Source organism: Colletes latitarsis, chromosome 9, assembly GCF_051014445.1.
Source record: "Colletes latitarsis isolate SP2378_abdomen chromosome 9, iyColLati1, whole genome shotgun sequence".
NCBI lineage: Eukaryota > Metazoa > Arthropoda > Insecta > Hymenoptera > Colletidae > Colletes > Colletes latitarsis.
The window spans coordinates 21,117,929-21,139,367 of record NC_135142.1 but is presented as its reverse complement, the minus strand read 5'-3'; the positions used below and the strand labels follow the sequence as shown (position 1 = coordinate 21,139,367).

General features: G+C 36.3%; 1 protein-coding gene across 2 annotated transcripts in view; it reads right to left on the bottom strand.

Annotated features, from left to right (window-relative positions):
* The window catches only part of Jvl (javelin-like), a 128,136-nt gene that overhangs the window by 89,175 nt on the left and 17,522 nt on the right, over window positions 1-21,439 (bottom strand). The window lies entirely within an intron of this gene.

The window sequence follows — 21,439 nt, the reverse complement described above, 5'->3', positions numbered from 1 at the left end:
CTCTTTCACTTTAGAATGTGAGTTCTACGATAGCATGGACTCACGTCCGACCTCCGAACCAGTATACACACGTTCGTTTCCTTCCTGCTCGAATGCGTACACATTTCGAGGCCATAGGCCACCATGACGAAAACGTCCGAGATTTTGGGTGTCGCGGTAGGAACGAATGAAAAAAGTAAACGAGAAAATAATCCGTATCGAAACTTCGTTACCTGGACTGGTTCGAGTAGGTGCCTTTATGGTTGGGTTTAATTACGTGGCGCAATAGCTGACCGGCCACCGACTTACTCGAGTTTCGTTATATCGTGGTCACTGAAACGGACGTGACACTCGTTCTTAGATCTTACGAAAAACTATTAGTCCATTCGTGAATTAAAAATTGCTACAAGAAATAATTAAACAGCTATTTCTTCAAAACATATTAAAGACTACTACTTTTTAGTTATAGGAAAACGTGGAGACTCGAGGAATAATAATGTTGCAAATAAACTCTATTTTGTCGAGTCTTGAAAAATACATAACTTCCAATTGATGAAATAAAGTACACCCATTAAACAGGTACATATTACTATATGAGAGTGAAATGAGACGACTCTTTTCCTCATTACTTAAAACAACGACTATATGGAGGCAGTTTATTTCTAGCAGAAGACTGTATAATTTATATCGCCATGTAGGAACACTTCCTGGTCATGAAAATTGTGTAATGCGACAAACGTATGCCCTTTGCCTTACAAATCGTCCAAAGAGCAACGCTGTGCTGCCGCCGCGGTGGCAATGCATAATTGCAACCGATTTTATCGACCCTAGAATCTGACGATCGGAACTTCGAAACCTGTACCTGACTCAACCGCAGGGCGATTGCGAAACCAACGAGTAACGATTTCACCGACAGTTAAAGATCGTAAGAAGCTTCGCAGAAGTGTTTTAACGTGGAATTCACCGGCAGATGGACAAAGAACGATTTAGTAATTTCGAAATCAACGACGAAAATCGCTTCCAAACTTATACATTCCTAATTAATTTCGAAAACGAAGCCAAAAATATAAATCGTATCGAGATTTATGATCGTTCGATGCAACAAAACACGTTTGAATTACAGAAGCGCGAGAGTTTCCGACAACAATACAAATCTATTAAAAAAAAAACCACTGTTGATTTAAATAATTTGAATGTACACAAGGCTCGTGCGACGAGGATGAAAAATATTACCTGCAACTTTAGGAACGGACACAATAGATATGTGTTCATAAAAGCGAATGGTAGAAAGCAAGGTGCTATTCACGAGAACCGGTGATACTTTATAATCGGGACCCGAAGTGTCGACAGTTCGTTTATTTCCGTGACGCCCACGATCCATCAATGTAAACGTATCCTTAAAGCCACGTGCAAAACTAATGCATGAATTATTCAAATGCACCACCATCGTGCGGGAGAAAATAAAAATATTGCAGAAGGAAACGGTGATCTATAAATTGGTACTCCGGCACCACACGACTTTATTAGAGCGACTCCAACGAGAATTTACCGATCAATCCGATCGATTTCGATGATTTCTTATTGAAGACTGTCTGGTTTGTCTTTCGAAAAAATATGTAACTGTTTACTCGAAATATTAATTATTCAAACTATGTTATCACTAATTTTACACTTTTTCTTAACTCTAAATTTTCATACAATACGTAATTCTATTATGAAAAACATTCCATTTGATTTTTCGTTCTAGATCGAAGGGAAAAAAATGCTAGACTGCACGTCGATCATCATCGTCGACGAAGTCCATGGGATGTAACATCTATCATTTCCCTAAAAGTCTATAATTATTTCCTCTGCAATCTTTTCGTATTTCTTGAAACGTTAAACAATTTTATCAAGGTACAAGGTAACAAAAACATTCTTGAATTCTATTTTACCAATTTACTCGAGTCTCCATCGTTAAGGTTTCAACGTATGTACCATCTACCTCCGTTAAGTCTGGATTTTCCAAATCTTTTGACGGACGAACAAGTTCAAAATTATCATCGCTGAAAGCTGAATCGACGTTTCGTCGAACGTAATACGCAACTTTTCGACTATTATAACGGGCATGAATTATTCATGAATTTGCCCCGAAGATTACGCGCGAAAGTAAAACCAGCGCGGAGAGAAGCAAAGGTAATACGCAATGCTCGCTGAAATCGCGTGTTCCCGCGATAATCGAAACGCGTTACACCATAATTATATTCGCCGGTATATAAACTGCCCTTCTTCGATTCTTCGTGACGCCTGGTCGACGCGAATTCACCTTTACAGCCACGTGCGAGCCTGATGCATGGCCGAGCATATAGCGGGCGTTGCCAGGAACTTTAGTACCTGACTTGCATACATTATCGTCCTTCGAGCACGGCCCTATCGTTGTCCATAATCTCGTCTGTTTCTTCTCCCCGAGCGACGAGGACGCGTTAAACTCGAGAAACCGAGCACGATTCCATGCCCGTACAATTAAATTGCCGCGACCCTTGAACGCTGTCACTTTATAATTTGCATAATGCTCACCGGGACCGAATATTTGTCTGGATTATGCAAGCGTCGCCGGAACGAAGTCCGGCTCACAACCGTGAACTATTTAATAAATCGTTCGATGCCTAACAGAGGAAACTCTGTTCCTCCGTGCAACAAGCAAGAAAAATTAAATACGGTCCAACGATGCTACTTTCCATCAGGGACGTTCGATTCCGAACTTTTCAATTTTTTCTGACACGAATTTCTTAATCAATCATCGAATCGTGCAGTCTCACGCGAATGGGTCGCTCTCGGTTTTCTTTCTGCGATAAAAGCAAATAGACTTTTTCGAGCCTTCTTAGAATGCATTGTGAAATTGTTTACAATGAAAGACTGTCGTTAGAAATTGAACTGCAGAATATTTCTATTTTTTGCACTACAATTTAAACAATTATCGGGAACCAAGTATTTGTCAATTATATATTATTGCTCGACAATCGTAACTAGACATCATTCAACCATCTGCAAGATTGACTATTTTTAAATTTGCATCGAATAAATGAATAAGGAATTGCTTTACTCTTATGATTCATCGTTTCTTTTGTAAAGTCTCAAGGTCCATTTACAGCCTCCAAAATTATATGCTTCATCGTTTTAGAACAGACTTTTATATCCGTGTGAAACGAACACGGAGATGCAGATTAATATACAGAGTGTTCGGCCACCCCTGGGAAAAATATTAATGAGAGATTCTAGAGGCCAAAATAAGACGAAAATCAAGAATACTAATTTGTTGATGGAAGCTTCGTTAAAAAGTTATTAACGTTTAAAGTTCCGCCCATACTGAATTTTTTTCTAGGAAGTGGGTAGGATTTCGGGGGTAGGTCTATTCACCAAAAATTATTGTAATTGACCCCCGCGATTGAAAATAATTTTTTCAAAACGATTTGAAATTTTTTAATTTTGTCGAAAAATTTCACACCTTCTCGAATTTTTTTCTCGAAAGTGGGTAGGATTTCGTGGGTATGTCTATTCATCAAAAATGCTAGTAATTGACCCCTGTAACTAAATATAATTTTTTTAGTATCACTTGAAATTTTTTAATTTTGTCGAAAAATTTCACACCTTATCGAATTTTTTTCTCGAAAGTGGGTAGGATTTCGGGGATAGGTCTATTCACCAAAAATTATTGTAACTGACCCCTGCGATTGAAAATAATTTTTTCAGAACGATTTGAAATTTTTTTTTTCGCCGAAAAATTTAGGCACCTACCCCCTGTCGATTTTTCTTAAAAATTCGTTTTTGATTTTTAGTAATTTTGTTTGACGCCCTACAGAAAAGTTATCTAATACTTTTTTGTAGGTACCCATAAGCTCTACTTCAGAAAAAAGTTTCATTGAAATATATTCACTATCGTAGGAGTTATGGCTGTTTGAAAATTGGACCATTTTTATGGGATTTTTCTCATTTTGCGGGGTCAAGGAACAACTTTTCGAATATTTTTGGAATTTCTACATATTCTACACTAAAATACGCATAGTTTGCTTGTTTAAACATTAAAATCGTCCAATCCGTTCAAAAGTTATGACGTTTTAAAGATATGTATGAAATTTCAGGGAAGCATTTCTGGCCTCACATTAGATTTTCGGTAAGGAATTTTTTTCTCGAAAATGGTTAGGATTTTGAAGGTATGTCTATTGACCAAAAATGCTTGTAACTGACCCCTGTAATTAAATATAATTTTTTCAGCATGATTTGAAATTTTTTAATTTCGTTTAAAAATTTCAACACCTACTCGAATTTTTTTCTTGAAAGTGGATAGGATTTCGAGGGTATGTCTAATGACCAAAAATGATTGGAACTGACTCTCGCAATCGAAAATAATTTTTTCAGAATGATTTGAAACTTTTCAATTTAATTTTTTAATAACTTTTTAACGAAGCCTCAATCAAGAAATTGATATTCTTGATTTTCGTCTTATTTTGGCCTCTAGAATCTCTCATTAAAATTTTTCCCAGGGTTGACCGAACACTCTGTATACAAAAATGAGTCCAGCTTCTTAAATTTCAAGGGACCGAATAAATTTCTGCCAAAAGTACTAACGCGAAACGTCGATTCGTATTGACGTTTCTTCTCGAACGAGTTCATGGTTTTTTATGACTCGTATAAATTAAAATGCGCCACGCTGTGTGACAGGGCACATAAGTCAAGCATGTCCCCTTTACTAACAAGGTTCGACATAAGTAGGTCGCACAATCTGCTCGTTACACTGATGCGTCTTATTATTTAATCCGTAGTAGACTGCACCCTCCCGTAAAAAATAATATAGGGTGTCCCAAAATAGACGATACCAATATTAAAACAAAACCGTTTTGTTCGAACGATTGTTTTCGAGAGAATCGATGTTGATGGTGCTCGAACAAAACTCGATTCGATGAATTGCATTGCAAATTTCTATTGTGTTCGTAAACTATGCATGGAATTAATAACGAACGAATTGAAATAAAGGTAATAAAATTGTTTGTATACCTCTGGCGCTGAAATTCTCTTCTGTTTTTTAATTTTATTGTTTTGCGATAAAAGTACCTAATTTGAGATATAAAAAAACTATGTTAAGCAAACGTACTTGATCGGAAACAAATCTAATATTTCAGAGGATTGTGTATTTATTTATTCGTATTATATAAAATGATTCAGCGTCAAATGAATCGTAAAATCGAACTTGTCGCGTGGAAGAGCGATATATCAATAAGCCTGGTCACACTATTAATAATACAACGGATAATCAGCAGTCGTCCGACCAATGATACGCTAGTCCGTAATCAGCGACCGGTAAAAAATATTTCCTTTGCCACGTGAACACGCGTATCGATATTACTGTGATTTACTGAAATAACACGTTCGACCAAGAATGCAAGAAGTTCTACCGGTTTCCGTGTACAAATGTCACTCGTGATAATCGCACAAGGCTTGCAATGCAGAGGATTCAGAAATTCTGTTCAAACGGAGTGTAAACGACCTGAAACGTTGCATTGCAATTTTTTGCCAATCAGACTATAAAATGACTAAACGATGCGAAGGTTAACAATAACGTAGCTCATGGAGAAACTATGTATTCCATAAAACAAATTTTCATAACCAGTGATTCGATGAGTAAATGCTTGAAATATTATAATATTTTTACAAAATTCTTTAATTATAAAAGCGCCCCCAAATCAAATTCAACTATGAACGTATCAATAAATAGGTTCTCCAAAGAAAATTTTATCTGCCAAATATTAACCCGCTACCCCTACTATTAGGGTAGTTACAGGGCAAAATGTAATTTACAGTTTAAGCTCCATTTCTTTTTTCCTATGGGATAGAAAATTATGAAAAAAATCATAGATATTCTACCCGAAGGCGTACACGTTTCTGAATTTTTTCAGAATTTTATATTGCAAAACGAAATTTTGAACAATTAAAGAAGATTTAAAATGACAATTTTATATCGAAGTTATCAATGACCACGTTCACACAGCTTTTGAAATTTTTTAAACAAACTAAACTTTTTCAGAAACTGTAACTTTTGATCCGGTGAATCTCTAATAATATTAACAAGGGTGGAGAATTTATTTTTGCACCTGGTAAAAGACCCTTTTACTGAGACCATACGTTGCAACGCGTGACTTTATTGCCCCGTTGCACTTGCTCGACTCGATTTCATTAATTTATTTGTTAGAATCGTTTAAACTTATCTACGTTTGGTACGTAACCTCGAAATCGTCAATTGATCCAACGGGAGCCTTGATCTTGCCGAGTGAAAACCAGTTTCGCAAGAGCACCGAAGGGGTTACGCCTTCACGCTTCCGTATTACCGATGCTGATTAGGCGTTAACCAGCAATATCGCGTATTCTTTCACCTAATCAAGTTGGAACAAACACTTATGCCTAACGACACGTGAATGATGTGCTGACAGAGAAAAAATGCGGAAGGAATGGTTTCGCATCAATTTCCAAGGATCGCGGAACTACTTTACACGTCCGAGTAACTGGCTCCACTCGAATAATAAAATAGGCTTCGTTCGATAGAATGAGCATTAATAACCATTCTCTGTAAAATATACTTTTAACTTCAATCAAAAGCTTTAATCGTTCTTTAAACAAATTTCATTTTTCCTACTAAGACGTTAAATTAATATAAAAGATAATTTGAAATTGAAAATTTCTAATTGTGAATAAAAATGAAAATCGTAAATAATTGATACTGTTGGACAAATAATTAAACGAGTATATCTACTGTTATTTTATTGCCAAAACAAGCGTTAACTTTTAATTATTGGTAATAAAATGTTTTCATTTTGCTCTATTTCTATGATAGGCGTGTCAATGTTATTCACTTCATTATGTCGTTATAATTCTCCTTAACACGTTCACTATGGTAGCTCATTTTATGGACTTTCATATTTGACGACACGGGTCAGTTACACTCTGTACTAGACTTTCATATCTGGCGGTACGGAGAAAATAAGAACGTAAACAATTCAATCACACTTCGTACAGAGATCTTAGTACGTAACAAAAATATCTTACATTTCTTAAGTTTCGTACGTTTAATTACATAATGTAGAGAAAGACAATGCAAATGCCTGCGTTTGTTATTACGATAACGATGAGAGAATTTTGCTTTAATCCCCTCACAATACGACTTTATATTTCGAAGAAAAAAATTAGATTATACGTTGTAAATTTTTTTCTACTCGAGTCTGATCACAATCCGTGAATGGTTTTTCACGTTTTGCATTTAGTTCTGGTCAGGCTGGATTCCCATAGTAATTACTCGACGTTTCTAACAGAATCACAGCGTTATATTGTTAAAAAATATGATGAATAACTGTGCACAGATTCGGTCGATTTAGTTACCGTTATATTCCCATGAAAAACATTATCGCGTGCGTTGCATACTTTGAATTTTTACTCCTTTCGGGGCAGCATGCCTTAACGCTAGTGTTCGTAGGATTGCGAAAAATTCAACATAATTTTGCAATTAGAAATTTCCCGTTTTATCGCGGATTCTTGTAATAAAAATATCGATGAAATTAAGCTGAGAAAGAAAGATGCATATTTTCTCCAAACTCTCACGATAGAGGCAGGTTAAATTGCAAATCCGATGACCCTGAATTCTGTCAACGAAAAATACCAAACTCGATGTAAAATAATAAATATAAGTATATTTAATATCGACCACTTTCCAATCCTCGCGGTTTGCTCGAAACACGATCGTAAGTAGCATGAGCTTATGCATCTCGATAACGAAACCGAATGTTTAAAAACGAACAAAAAATGTTTACTTTCGCCTATCGCTAATGGATCCATTGCCTGCAACATTAACTCGAATCCAAGAATATTCCGACTCGTTAAACGATTATCAAATCATTTATCTTCCAACCGCGAATCGTTCGATAGAAACTATCTTTCTCTACCTTTCTCGTCTTCGCTACAGAATCTTATTCTGTATCAGGATGAAAGAGAAATGCGAATCGCTTAACGGGGAGGAAAGACCTGACATTTGATTCGACAGGTAGCAAGAAAACCGGATAGTGAGTCAGTAAGATACCGAGCGAAGGTTATCGATAAAAATTACGCTTTTTCCTATCGAACTGACTCCAGTATGAAATCAAGGACGCTCAATGGGGCGTGAAACGGCGACGGATTCCTTAAAAAAGCAAGTAACTTTGGCTGAAGTGCCGTAAATTTAATCTAGTTATCCACTTCGAATTTACAACGTCGTTGTAATTTATTAAAACTCCTATCAATCTGTGCAAACAAAATCACGACTAGCCAATGTAAATAAAATCTGATTTCCCGCTTCACGAAATACGAATTTAAAACTTATTCTTTTTAATTTAATTTAAAACTTATTATTATATCCAGTATATCGAACGAAATAACCATAAATTAAAATCACGAAAATACTATATCAAGTGGTATACTAAACGTGTCTCGAGTCTGGACAGTGGCGTACGTGCGTGAACGCAAGTGCACACTGGAAATCGACCTACCATATGCCTTCCCGATAATTCATGCGAATCCCATTCATCCAACTTTTCTAATGGACCTGGATAATTATACATTCGAACGTCGATGAAAAACTGCCAACGAATAATGAATTCGATGTACAGTTACTCCCACACGTATTCGTGCAATGATGATTCACTGTAAATAAAAATAAAACTTGTTTCTTATGAATTGAATTGTTTTTGAAACTGATACGAATCCATTTTTTCCTACATTGAGATATTTAAGGGTTTAAATTAAAAATAAATTTACTGTTTATATTATACCTCTCTATCGATTTTATAATTAGACATTAACTAACCTGTTAATATTAAAAAAAAACAAAAACAATATTTGGTAAAAATAAATGAAGAAACTTCACAAGAAAAACAAGTTTTCATCTATAGTAAATCATCGTTATAGTGTAGGAATACGATTTCAAACTTCGTTAACAATTTAAAACAAACTGTCAAAGTTTATAGTGAGTAGTCGAGTGTCACGACGAATCGTTCGATATCATGTTTTTAAAGAACTGTATGAATCAGAGCGGCCGCGAGCCTATCGGACGAGAGAGAGTTTATTTTAAAACTGCGACTTTTAACTAAAAGTATGTACGCAACCAGAGTTCATTTAAATGTCTGCTGTCGCGTCTCTTCGACCCAGAATTAGAATACAAGGAAGCTAGGTCGGAAAACTGCATTCGCAGCAAGAATACAGTATAAGGGTGTTCATCAACTTGTTCTGCTACGCACAGAGTATAGTTATACAACACCTTTACGAGGAGAAACGGAATGCAGGGTCTACAAGGTGCACGCATTACGATGACCTACCAAGATGAGTTGCTAATTCATGGCACTTTGTAAGACAGAAATAGCCTTTTAACCAGATGAAAATGTCCACGGACTAAATACATCGGTGAGATGTCTGTGGCCCATATTCATGGTCCGAATAAAGTAGCATAACGCCGTAACAAACGGTCGTGCATTACTTAATTATGTACAATATTGCGTCTGGGTTTCTTGAGATTCGATAAACGACGATGGCGGTATTTAAAGATGCATGCTAACGTTAACAGAGCTAAAGGTTTTTGATTAAGGTGGACGACCATCGAACATGATAAGCGACCAGCTGACAAAACAGTGAGTCATTCGCGACGGAAATAGAAAGAGAAATTTGTGCATCGCTGTTCTTTCCATGGGAAAAAATGCATCCGTTTGTAATTATAGACAACATGAAAGAAAACATTATCAAATGTAGGAAATGAAACCAAAAATATTAAATTATAAATCTACAAATCTAATAACGGTTAAAATAAAAGAAAGACGTATATAAAACTACAAGAAACGCAATGTTTGCAGATGCTCAAAACGTATAAAAATCTAACTTTTATATACTGAATGCACTTTTAGAAAATGGAGGATGAACAGCAGACCGCAATGCATTTCTTTTGCAACCTGTTTTCTGAGTGGTTTCGCGGTCTCAAGTTAAAGAATTGTGGTTGAAAATTTTACCGTTGGAAAGTATGTCAAATATTGATAGCTTTTCATGTTGCTTTTGGATGTCTCGTCAAACGAGAAAGTATACAACCGCAGATGTCTAGGACGGCGAAGTCCCCAGTCTGTCGTTTTCTTCGTCCTAAAAATAACTAACGTTTTCCTTTTCATCAAAAATTAGCCACTCAAATGGCAAATCAATTAACTTTCTATCCGATGAAGTCTGAAATTTTTATACAAGACTTCTACTCTGACGTTTCTCAGACGATCTGTTAAATTTCTCGATAGAAAAGTGGCATTTAAACCGAGAACTGACTAATGTTCTAATGTTTCAGAAGCTATTTTGGCTAACTCCAATCAGTGGAACAGAATGTCCTGTGTATTCTCGTTTGTTTAAAAGACTTAACTGGGTACCTTTGTATAGTGAATGAACAAAGTGATCCTCAGAATCTGGAGTCTGACTCAGTCTGAAAATTTCCAGTTTACAAATTAAAGTGTGCCAAGAAATCGAGTTCGTGTGATTAATAGCATTACTTTGTCAGATTTCGAGCAGATTATTGAGTGTATACATTTCGGCGATATAGTATCTAATACAAATATGACCGAATATCGAAGATAAATAGAGCTCGATTGCAATACTCTGTTTCTTTATAGGCCGAAGAACAAAAATAGAAAATTATTATCGCGTTTTGGGACAAAACCACACACTAATAATTCTCATAGGAAACGGAACGCGTTTAGTTTCTCGGAAAGCAGAGAGGGGAACAATGAATCTCTCAGTTTATGTGTGTCGTTTCTAAAAATTGCTAGAGCAAACCTTTGGTAACTGGTCGTCGCAAAATCACCGCAGATGACTTCGGGTCGAAAGCGGAAATTCAATTACACGCGCTCAACTTTGCGGCCATTTTAATGGTTTTGCAGTTTCGTTACGAGGTGCGTTGCGAAATTCATTTTTCCAGTGTTCGTCGACCATCAACTGTCATTAGCTTCCGCAATTAAATAGCCAAGCGTCTCGCGAAAGGTTTACGATACACGTTAACGTCCTACGGAATGAGTTATTTTCGGCTTCGATCTTTTTCCCGTAATTAATAGGAGAAAGAGGACGCACGAATTCGCAATATCGTTAAAATACAATGTTGCTCGTATACGGTAGAACAATATAAAATGATATACGGCACAAAATGACTAGGCGATTATCTATTTATGTAACGTGTTCAGTAGCCATGAGCTGACATATGTGACGATTATGGGAGTGGTAGCCATGAAACCAAAAACACTAAAATTTTCATTTACTTTACAGTTGAATGCAATAATTTTCATCATAGTAGAGGAAAACACAAAGTTAAAACTGATGGTCACTTATGATCTTAAATAAAATAAAAAAGGAACCTCAAGGAATGTTTTTTCATTTTTGTACACAGAGGAAATACTCTGTTCTAGAGAAATTAAAAATTTCACGCATATTCAAGGAAAATGATATATTCTAAATTCTGTAAACTTGCCCTCACTTATGTTCGCAAATTTGGTTAAAAGAAGCAAATAACGAATAGTTCGCAGAAAATTTGTTTTGTGCATTTAAGTTTCATCTCAATCTACGTGTCATTTAGTCCATTGTTAGAATAATCTGGACTCGAAGTTGAAAGAGGTCTGAAATGTTTACAAGTACGAGTGAAACGAAGCTATTCATCCCAATTAAGGGCTTTGAATCCAAATAATTGAACTTTTGAACATCGTTGGGGAGACCTCGTTTTTTCTTCTGCGTATTAAAACTTTTGAGACGTAGAGAGAGAGCGCTATTGTGGTCGAATGCACGTGCGCGGAACGAAACTAAATCGTGAATGTGCGCACGTGTAACAATAGAAACTCGGCAAAGGGGTTATACGTTATAATCATTATTATACTCCGGATTAACAAATACGACAAACGATAATGCGTACGACGCGTAGTACGCCTTAATATTCCTTGTGAATTTTTCTTTGGTTAATGCACGCATTGTACGAAACTAAACACAATATTGTTTGTACGAAAACATGAAATCTATATATAATTTTTCAAGAGACATTTAGATCGCAATATACGTTTACTTTATTGCAAATTATTCTGCGTCGGAGTCATAGTTAACAATGAAACAAATGTACTGAGAATATTCAACTTCACTTTCTTTATGGATTTCTTTTAAGCATTAAAACTCCACCCATGTCGTAAATTACCTCCTACATTATTTAACAAAGACTTTCTCCGGTAACAAATGTTTTATTAAACGCAACGAAAGCTAACGTACTCCGAAGGGATGAAGTCAATTTTTTAGCAAAAAAATTTACAACATAGTTTAAAAAATACAATGAAATTCTATATTTAAGTTCTATATTCTCATCCAGAGATCTAATAAAATTCTGAACAAAATTGATCTATAAATGATGTTGATTACTTCTCATAATTTTTGGATGTTCTGATATACTATAAGGAGCAAACTCGACAAGGACTTTTAACATAAATAATATTTCATAAAATAAAAAAATGTTTTAAATAAATCCTAGAAACAATTAAATTCTCATTCGATACAAAATTATTATCTTAAAGAAATCACGAGTTCTTTCTTCGTCGACTACCGGCAGACATTTAAACGAACCATCTTCTTCCATTAGCGGATGATAAAGCAAGTACAAGCTACAATGAAAGTTACATTTAATCGAGTGTAATCCTGCGTATTCACCGTTAGATTTATTACATCCTCCGGAGCAAATGTGTCGCCAGGAAGTCACAAATCTCCGCGACGCGTTACATATATTCCATATCGTAAACAGAGGCTGAACGATGCTCAATGGCAAAAATGACAAACGTGTAATTGCGTTACGAATGTCAGACGACGGCTAGACGAAACGAGACTGGTATCAATTTTCTCTTGTGCAGTGGTATAACAGGAAAAGTAAAAGGTTATGGTCGCGCGAGTGCGTATCTGGAGATAGCAGGCGCTGATGGAGGCTCGGCAAGGACAAAACCCGACGGCGAAGATGATGGAAAGCGAGCACGCGTCTCACTCGGTAATATTTCGTCCGAGTGCGTCTACGAAACGTTCCGTGCGAGTTTCACCAGTGAAATGCAAACCATTCTTACAACGGCCGACCGCTGAAAGTGCCGGTGAAACCTCCTAGCTTCCACTAATAAACACTCGCGTGTATATTTACGATACACGCTCGCTGGTCGTCCTCGTCAAGCAACGAACCAGATGTGTGTCGAAGGGTTCGTCTCCGACAGGATGTCTACTTTTCCTGTTGCACGCTCCGCCAATGGAACTTTCATACTATGGGCCTAGTTATCGATAGCCTACATTACGAACGTTCGTTGCAACGTTGAATTTAAAATTTACACCTTGTATGAAATTTAAATGGTATTTAGTAAATTAAAAATAAATGATATATACGTTTTCCTTGAATCGTTACACTACTAGTGTTTTCTCCATAATTGAGCCACTGTTAGAAGCAACAAAGCTTCCTTTTTAAAATGGTGTTTGGTTTATGTCGATCTGACTTTCCGTTTTGAAAATATCGTAATTTATGTAAAGGGGTAATTTTTTAATTTGACTATCTCTGTCTTCATCTAATGCATTGGAACTCTTTCTCACACGTGAGTCGTGACCGTCGTGACCGAGTGACGTAGTATTTCCGAGAACTTACTACGAACTGTTTACTATTTACACGCGAGGGCAATGACCTCGCGCCGATGTCAACAATGAAAAGTAAACAAACGCTTCGAACCCTTACATTTCCGGAACTAACCACGCGATCGACTTGAATGAACACTCATTTTAAAGGGTATTTCATCCTCTATCCGATGAACATACAAACTATTATTATTTATGCTATTTTCTGTGTTCATTTTGAAATTTACTTCGACTCTATGCATCGAAAGAAGTTTCAGTAATTCCTGTTGATTATACGACCGATTTGAAATTGAAAATGAATTTAAATTTGTATATAGGATGTTTGCGTAATTACTATGCCGAATATTAAAATATGTGAGATAACCTAATGCTTCTTTATTAACGATCAGTAATTATGATAAATACCTTAATGAGAAGTTTCTTTGGAAATTAGTCGTGAATTCGTCTATGTTGAGTTATCGTAACGTACCTGAAACAAAAAATAAACAGTCGAGTTAGTGAAGAAGAGCAACAATTTTAACTTAAGGAATGCCAACTGAAATATTAGAAGTTAACAATTTACAATAAAACATCCTGCTTTCCTATCATTGCCTTCATACGCTACGAGTTTAAGCACGATAAGAAAGTATAAAAATACCAGACTTATGGCTAATTGTAAGGCACTGAAGCGCGGATTTGGCTCACGCATCCTGAAGATTGGCTTTCCTGAAAATGAAGTTCCGTGCAAAAAACTTCTGTTTTTAATTTTTACCTTCCAACCTATAAGGAAGAAAAGCGTTTTAATCAAATTAGCTGGCTGTAATCGGACTCGAATTAGAATCTTCCGTTTTGCAGGGTGATTGCACCCTTTTGCTACCAAGTGCGACCATAATGTTCCATTGCTGGTCGCTGTGTGTGAATGGTTACTATAGTCACCCGCCGCGAACCAAACAGTTTAGGCTATTATGTTGATGACGGTCTAGTTATACAGTCAGTCGTACAAGTCTACACGCACCCCATAAATTATAATATCATGGACAATACCAGAGTTCGGATAACCCTACGAGTATTAAATTATAGTCTTGTTCGCGGCTGCGTGCCCCTAACGCTACATAATGCATACACACTTTTCGGCCATGTCTTTGCCATAACAACGAGTCTTAACTCTTACCTAACAGTGTTTGAATTTTTTCGAACGCACACTCAAGCCTACCGCAGAGATGCTGATAAGATATTGTTACATCAATAATATCTTTAAGATATCGATAAGACGAATAAAAATAACTGGAACAGAATGAAACGCGTAATAAATTTATTGCTCAGACCTATTAATCTTATTCGAACTTACAGTTCCTTACAGAAAGTGTGTTAAGCGTGGTTTATTATTCTATTCTTTGTCGTTTCGAGTAAAACTTTCTACGGAAAGTTTGTAATTCTTAGCCATACCATAAGCTATTTGCGAACTAAAGCACTTTCGGAGCCCAACGTAAACGTATCGAGGATCAACGTACAAGGTAATCACTCTGAAACACGGTCTTACTCAGGGCATCTATTTAAGTTCTCCAGCAAGCTTGTTACTGGAAAAACACCTGAACAAACATTAGCATCGATTTACGTGACTCTGCACGTACAAGAATTTTATAGCAAACATCTTGAGAATCGAACAGCCTGTCGTCCACAGTCACTTGCAATTTAAACGCAAGCAATATGACTGTGACCATGAAATCTTAAACTTGACAAAATCATGAACTACTCATACGCGACGTAGTAAATTATATTTTTGAAATTTTATGATTTATACTTTGGGGTGAATAATGAAATAAAAATGGCGAGAAACAGAACCTTGACGCTAAATTGTAATAAATTTGGAAAATAGAAAATTATGAAAATGTGCCTCTCAATATTAATATGTGTTTATATGGTAAATCGACGTATTAAATTATTTAAGAAATCGAAAATTGCATTACCATGCGCAGGAAATGTTTAGAGATAAAGACCGTTAGCCTTAAACGAAGTTTCAATCGTGAACCATTGTACGACGTGACTCGTGAACAGTTTTCAATGCCAGGAACTCGTTTCCTTTGTGAACAATGGACGCAACTACGTAATGTACCATACCCTTCGTTTAACGTCACTTTGTTCGATTTCGTTCGGTTGATGCCATTACGCAAACACGAACGGTGTCGAGCACAATTCTATTCTCAAATTTCGTTTAAATTTGATATTAAACGCGTAACTCTGAGTTTGAAGTCGTTAGAAAAAAATTTAGTGAGCGTCGCGAATGCGTGAAATCGAGATGATACGATTAAACGAAGGACTATTTCACTCTTGCAATCGTTTCCAAATGATTTTAATTACATTTTAAGCGAAATGCATACGATGAAAGCAGAGAGTCGTTAAATTAATTATAGCTGGACAGACGAGAAGTAATTAGGAATACTTCTATTTCACACATTCAATCAATAGTAATGATTCAGCAATAATTTATATTGTCTACTGGATTTAATGAGACAGACGCGATAAAAGGAATACGAAACAAACGTAGTAGTAAATGAGTTATTACCTCAAGGAAAATAGCAGAAGGTTGAATAGAAAGTATCTGGAATTATCCTTTACAATAGTATTCATAACCTTCGAATCGTACTAATGCAAAATATTGAAACGAAGTACGCGATTAGTGATAAATTTCTAAAGCAGTTTTTAAATTTTACATTTGTCCCATTAAATTCGATTTAAATTCCCAAACGCTGCTTCTAAATCCTATCTTTCGACTGTAATCGAGAATGCCTGAAAGTTTATAACAAACGTCATCTCTGCTGCAAGAAACGCCGCTGTAACTTCTGCAATTCGAAAAATGCTATATCCGAGCTGTTTCACACGCGTCGCTGAATAAGAAACCTGACAAAAAGTGCCGTGGTATAACCAGAAATTACTTATTACCCTGACCAATAGCGTGCCTGAAACGAGGCAAAAATAGAATCAATTCGAAACGATCGGACAGCGCCCGGAAAGAAACTGCAAACCGCAGATTCATTTAGATAACAAATATTTGAGCAACGAAGATAAAACGAATAGCCCGAGACGCGTACGCGAGATATTTGCTTCGAATCATTTATCAAATAAAATTATCAAATTTATTTTCACGAGCCTTTGTCCCCGCTGAAATTTGCTATCTTCGTTCAAGGAATTGCTTATCGCTCTTGTTTGTTGTCGTTGTCTCAGAGAAAAACGTGGATCCGCCGGTGAATTCAAAGTCCCCTCGCGAGTCGAAAGCTCAACTCTGTCCTTAAAGGATTCAATAGACGATGATTCGAAGCTGTTAGGCCGGGGTTGTAAATTGAACGAGCTGTACTCTCATCGCCGAAGGTTGCAGATGCTTTCCAGCTTTGCACAAGCAGAATGTGGGCGGACATTGTCGTGCCCGTGGTAAGCGTTGTCCGAGCTTGAATGCAACATCAGACCGACGATAACTCGGCATTAATACGGAGAAACTCGCTGCACTCGCGGATATAATACTTTAAACGCCGTTGCTGCGGTTTACGCGATTCCGTTTCATCTTCGCGGCCTTCCACCGCCGCTATCTTTACGTTCTAACGCGAACATTACGCGTTAATTCGCAATACGCGGATTGTTGAATTTTTACGACCGTCCCGCGAGGTAAACATTCATGTCGAGGTATTTGATGTACGATACTGTGCTCCTTTCTTGATACACGCTGAAAGCGAATGAACTGTTAATCGACTAACGTTTGTACCTCTGGAACAGTCAACAGAATCGAAATCAGACTTTAAAAGAAAATGCTTCTCTTTTCTTAGATGAGAATTTCCAAATTCCTGCTGAAAGTATCGGGTCGTTTAATAAGCACCTGCATTTTTCATTTCATAGTTAATTTCTTCCAATAACTTCCAATATTTCTTTAATTATTCTATTATTCTAATTCTTTCTATTATTTAGTAATTTTTTTGCGAATATAAAACCACGTTGAATCGAAACGATGTTTATAGGAAGGGAGAATTTATTTATTTATGTAATTTAATAATATTTATAACTACGATCAACGTAATATTTAGTATGATTACAAGTTCTCGGTATTGATGAAAAATCAACTACAGGTAATTGGTAAGCTTCTGACGCTGAAGCTAATGTGTGTGCAAACTTTTCGCATCGGCTACCGATTCCTGAAACTTTGCATCGTTTGCCTTTAAAGAGAAAAATTTCAAAACACACACAGAAATACTGTAACGAGTACCAGGAGGTTCCGTAATTAAAAGTTTCTGCCGGTTACGTGAAATTTTGTTCTCGTTTGGCAATCCGGCGTACTTGCGTTCGTGTCATTTAATTGAAATCGCGTGACCGTAAGCGAGAGAAAGCTCGTTTTCAGTCCGGTCTGCAGAACGAAAAAGGCATAATTAATTTAAACGCGTCTCTAAACACTTCGCAACTTTGTTTGTTCCCTAATAAATGTTCCAACGCGTGCAATATAAATTCCAACGGACAAGTTAAAATAAGCATATCTTGTACGCTTGAAGCTACTTTTGCGACCGTTTTAAATGTTCCAACACTGTATTTCGTTTTGTAGAGCAAACGGAAGAAGAGATAAAAAGAGTCGAAGTTGATTCTACGTTTGGTTGATCGTATGTATAGTCTGATTTAAAGATTTTGGTCACTGGAGGTCGCTTCCCCCGCGAAGAATGCGCATGACGCACCATTCTTACAATCACGTCACGTGACACGACTCTTGTCACGTGTAGATTATAGATAAGTGCTCTAATGCCTTCTCTTTCGCTCCTTCGAGGCAACGAAGTGATAAGTGGAAGCGTCGGACTGGTCAAATGCTATAGACGAGACAATCGGTCAGTGGCTTTGAACCACAATCTACCACGTCGATTGTAGCTCGATTCAGTAGTGAACTATGGGACACCTTTCGTTAGTTCTACAAATTGAATGAATAATATTTAATGAAAAATAAATGCACGTGTATATGATTTTATAGTTGACCCAAATTAACTAGTCAAAAACGTTGGAAATATTGAAATTAATTTTATTACATTTACGACTAAAAATTACGGAGTTTCTTAGGTGAAATGGAAGATGCAACTTTTGTATAGGCATAAATCTCTGTGAGATTAAAAATATGATAATTATAAAATTTTGTTATGAAGTGTTTGAGAAACGAGATGTCCGAAAACATAATTCACAGTTAGAGGGGATTTAACTGTTCTAATAAGAAGATTTAAATCATTGCTTCACTGCTTAAGTCATAAATAGAATCAAACTGAGGCTCAATGTGTATCAATTAACGGCTATCAAAACGGTACTAACGGTACATGAGGATTTCACTATTTAACACAGGATCGTCATATTTCAAATCCTGTACCTTCAATATGAACTAATGGGCTTCTCTGAATAGTAACAGTAAGATCTATAATGTAATGGGGTAAAATTAATCTACTTGATATATTTAAAAAAGCTAGTTCCGATAAAAAGTCACAAATATAAGGTCTAATATAGATATAACAGCATTACATTCTCGACGATCAAAGAAAAGGTTTTTACATAAGATAAAAGACCATGTAAATATGATATATAAGAAGATAAGAACAAGCTTGCCAAACAATGATCTTACGAATAACTTTCTTGCAAATCGACGAGCACTTCTGTCGTCCCCATCAATAATTCTGCCGGTTGCGAGTATTGAACGCCCACGCATATCGCATGAAAAGTTCTGCAAATCCGATACAGTCGAAAAGAGTAGCAGAATCAAGTAGAATCGAGGTTCAACAGAAGAACAAGCGATAACCGCACGCAGTGTTTGAACACCCACGCACTCAGAGTTGTCGGGTACGAAACTGATCTACACACAATACAGATTTAACCGCCATACACAAAGATCCAAAATACATTAACGAACCGTCGAAAAGAAAAGGCGTGTATGTATCAGCATCTCTTTGCGAAACGTTAAACGAACCGGACGTTTATTTATAAGAGCCTAGATGCGCCCGTAAATTGGTATTATGTAAAGGGTAGATTAAAAAAAAATTAAGTTATCAGAGAGTGATCGTCGTTGGTTGGATAATGAGGAATAAACAAAGGTTCATAATCGCGTAACACGCTTTCTAATACCCGTTGCATGGACATACACGAGCTTCTACGTGGTCTCCTTGTACGTTAAAAGTAGGACACGTTTGACTAACGCTTTTAGGATCTAGGTACTTACAAGCGAGGTTATTACATCCTTTACATCGAACATTTTTTTTTTCATTGCAGGCAGCTGAGTCACAGTTTCTTGGAAAATTATGCTGCCTTTGAATTCCTGCTTAACGACTCTCCTTCAGAAATAATAAAAAAAAAATTTCCTTCGGTATTTCGATTGTACAGTAATGTTGCTGGAACCGCGAGAAAGTCCCAATTCTGTCTGACGAATCGAATTTGTATGGATTGGATTAGATCGATAGCCTCCAGTTGAGACAAGGTCAATTTCCAGTGTAAAATCGTCTATTGTATTCGATTAAAAGTTTCAATTAGTTCCATAACGAGCGAGCACATGATAAAATTTAATCGTGAGCGCGGGATAGTTGAAGAAATTCAATATTCACGAATAAAATTTATGCGATCGTATCGATACCGCGAAAGTAAACTTACAAAAGAAAATCTTCGTGGTTTGCTCCAATGGAAAAGATAATTACTAGATTAACATAAATTAGAAAATCTGTTGTTCCCGTAATTTATGCGAGAAGAATTCTTTCTTGCTGACGGGATTTCAGAGAAAAACAATGCGCTACTAAAAGCGCGTCTTCATAGCGAGTAAGGCATTACTAATTGCACACATGCTTGTTCTTCGGTGGCCAGCGGTAAAACCACTTTGAAGAGAGATCGAATATACAACTTCCCATGAAAATGCAATGAAAAACGATCATTGAAAATGCATGGCATGCGCTGAGATTCAGATCAGAAACGCGTACAAATTTGTTAACGATAGACCTTTATATCACTTTAACGCAAAAATACATTATTCAACGTAATGAATGTTTTTATCAAACGCAGAAACGCATGGTTACTTTTGATGTATTTCTTTACCATCAATTAAATTGATGTCCTTAGCATTGCGCTAATTTACTGTGCCATTATTGTATTTAAAATTGCAATATATATGATCGAATTTATTGGGGGAACCAAACAAAATATTCGCAATGAAATGCAGTACATTTAATGCAGAGCTTTTAAAATATTATATTGCTTACAAAATAGTCGAATAATTTAAGCAGATAATCATTCAATTACTTTAGGTAGTAATTATTTATTAAAGCATAAAATCTACGCGATAGGAAAACAAGATTATTTACAATACACACTTTTGAAATTTAGTATCAAATTAAATTCTAATAAAATAAAACATAACTGATTTAAAATCGATCCATAATGTTTCATTGTAAATTGTTCATATGCTGTAGAAGCTTACTGTTTGTGATAGCGCAATGATAAAGTGCATTTTCCTTCCTCTTCCTATTGAAAGGCAGCTTCCGCTTACAGTTCTACTCGCACTATTCATACAATGCGTTCGTCACAAATTAATGACACAGGCATGCATACTAAACGAGTCCAAAGAGAAGTAACAGTACTCGTACAATCGTAAATGAAGTCTTTTCATTTATTCTATATTAAAAACTGAAAAGAGCATGCTAAAGAGCAATTATTTAAAGTCACAATGACAGCGAAATAGTACGCTGCTGTGCATCCCAAGTGCAACTCGCGTGTATTACATTTAGACTGTAATTTGTACCACGAGTGT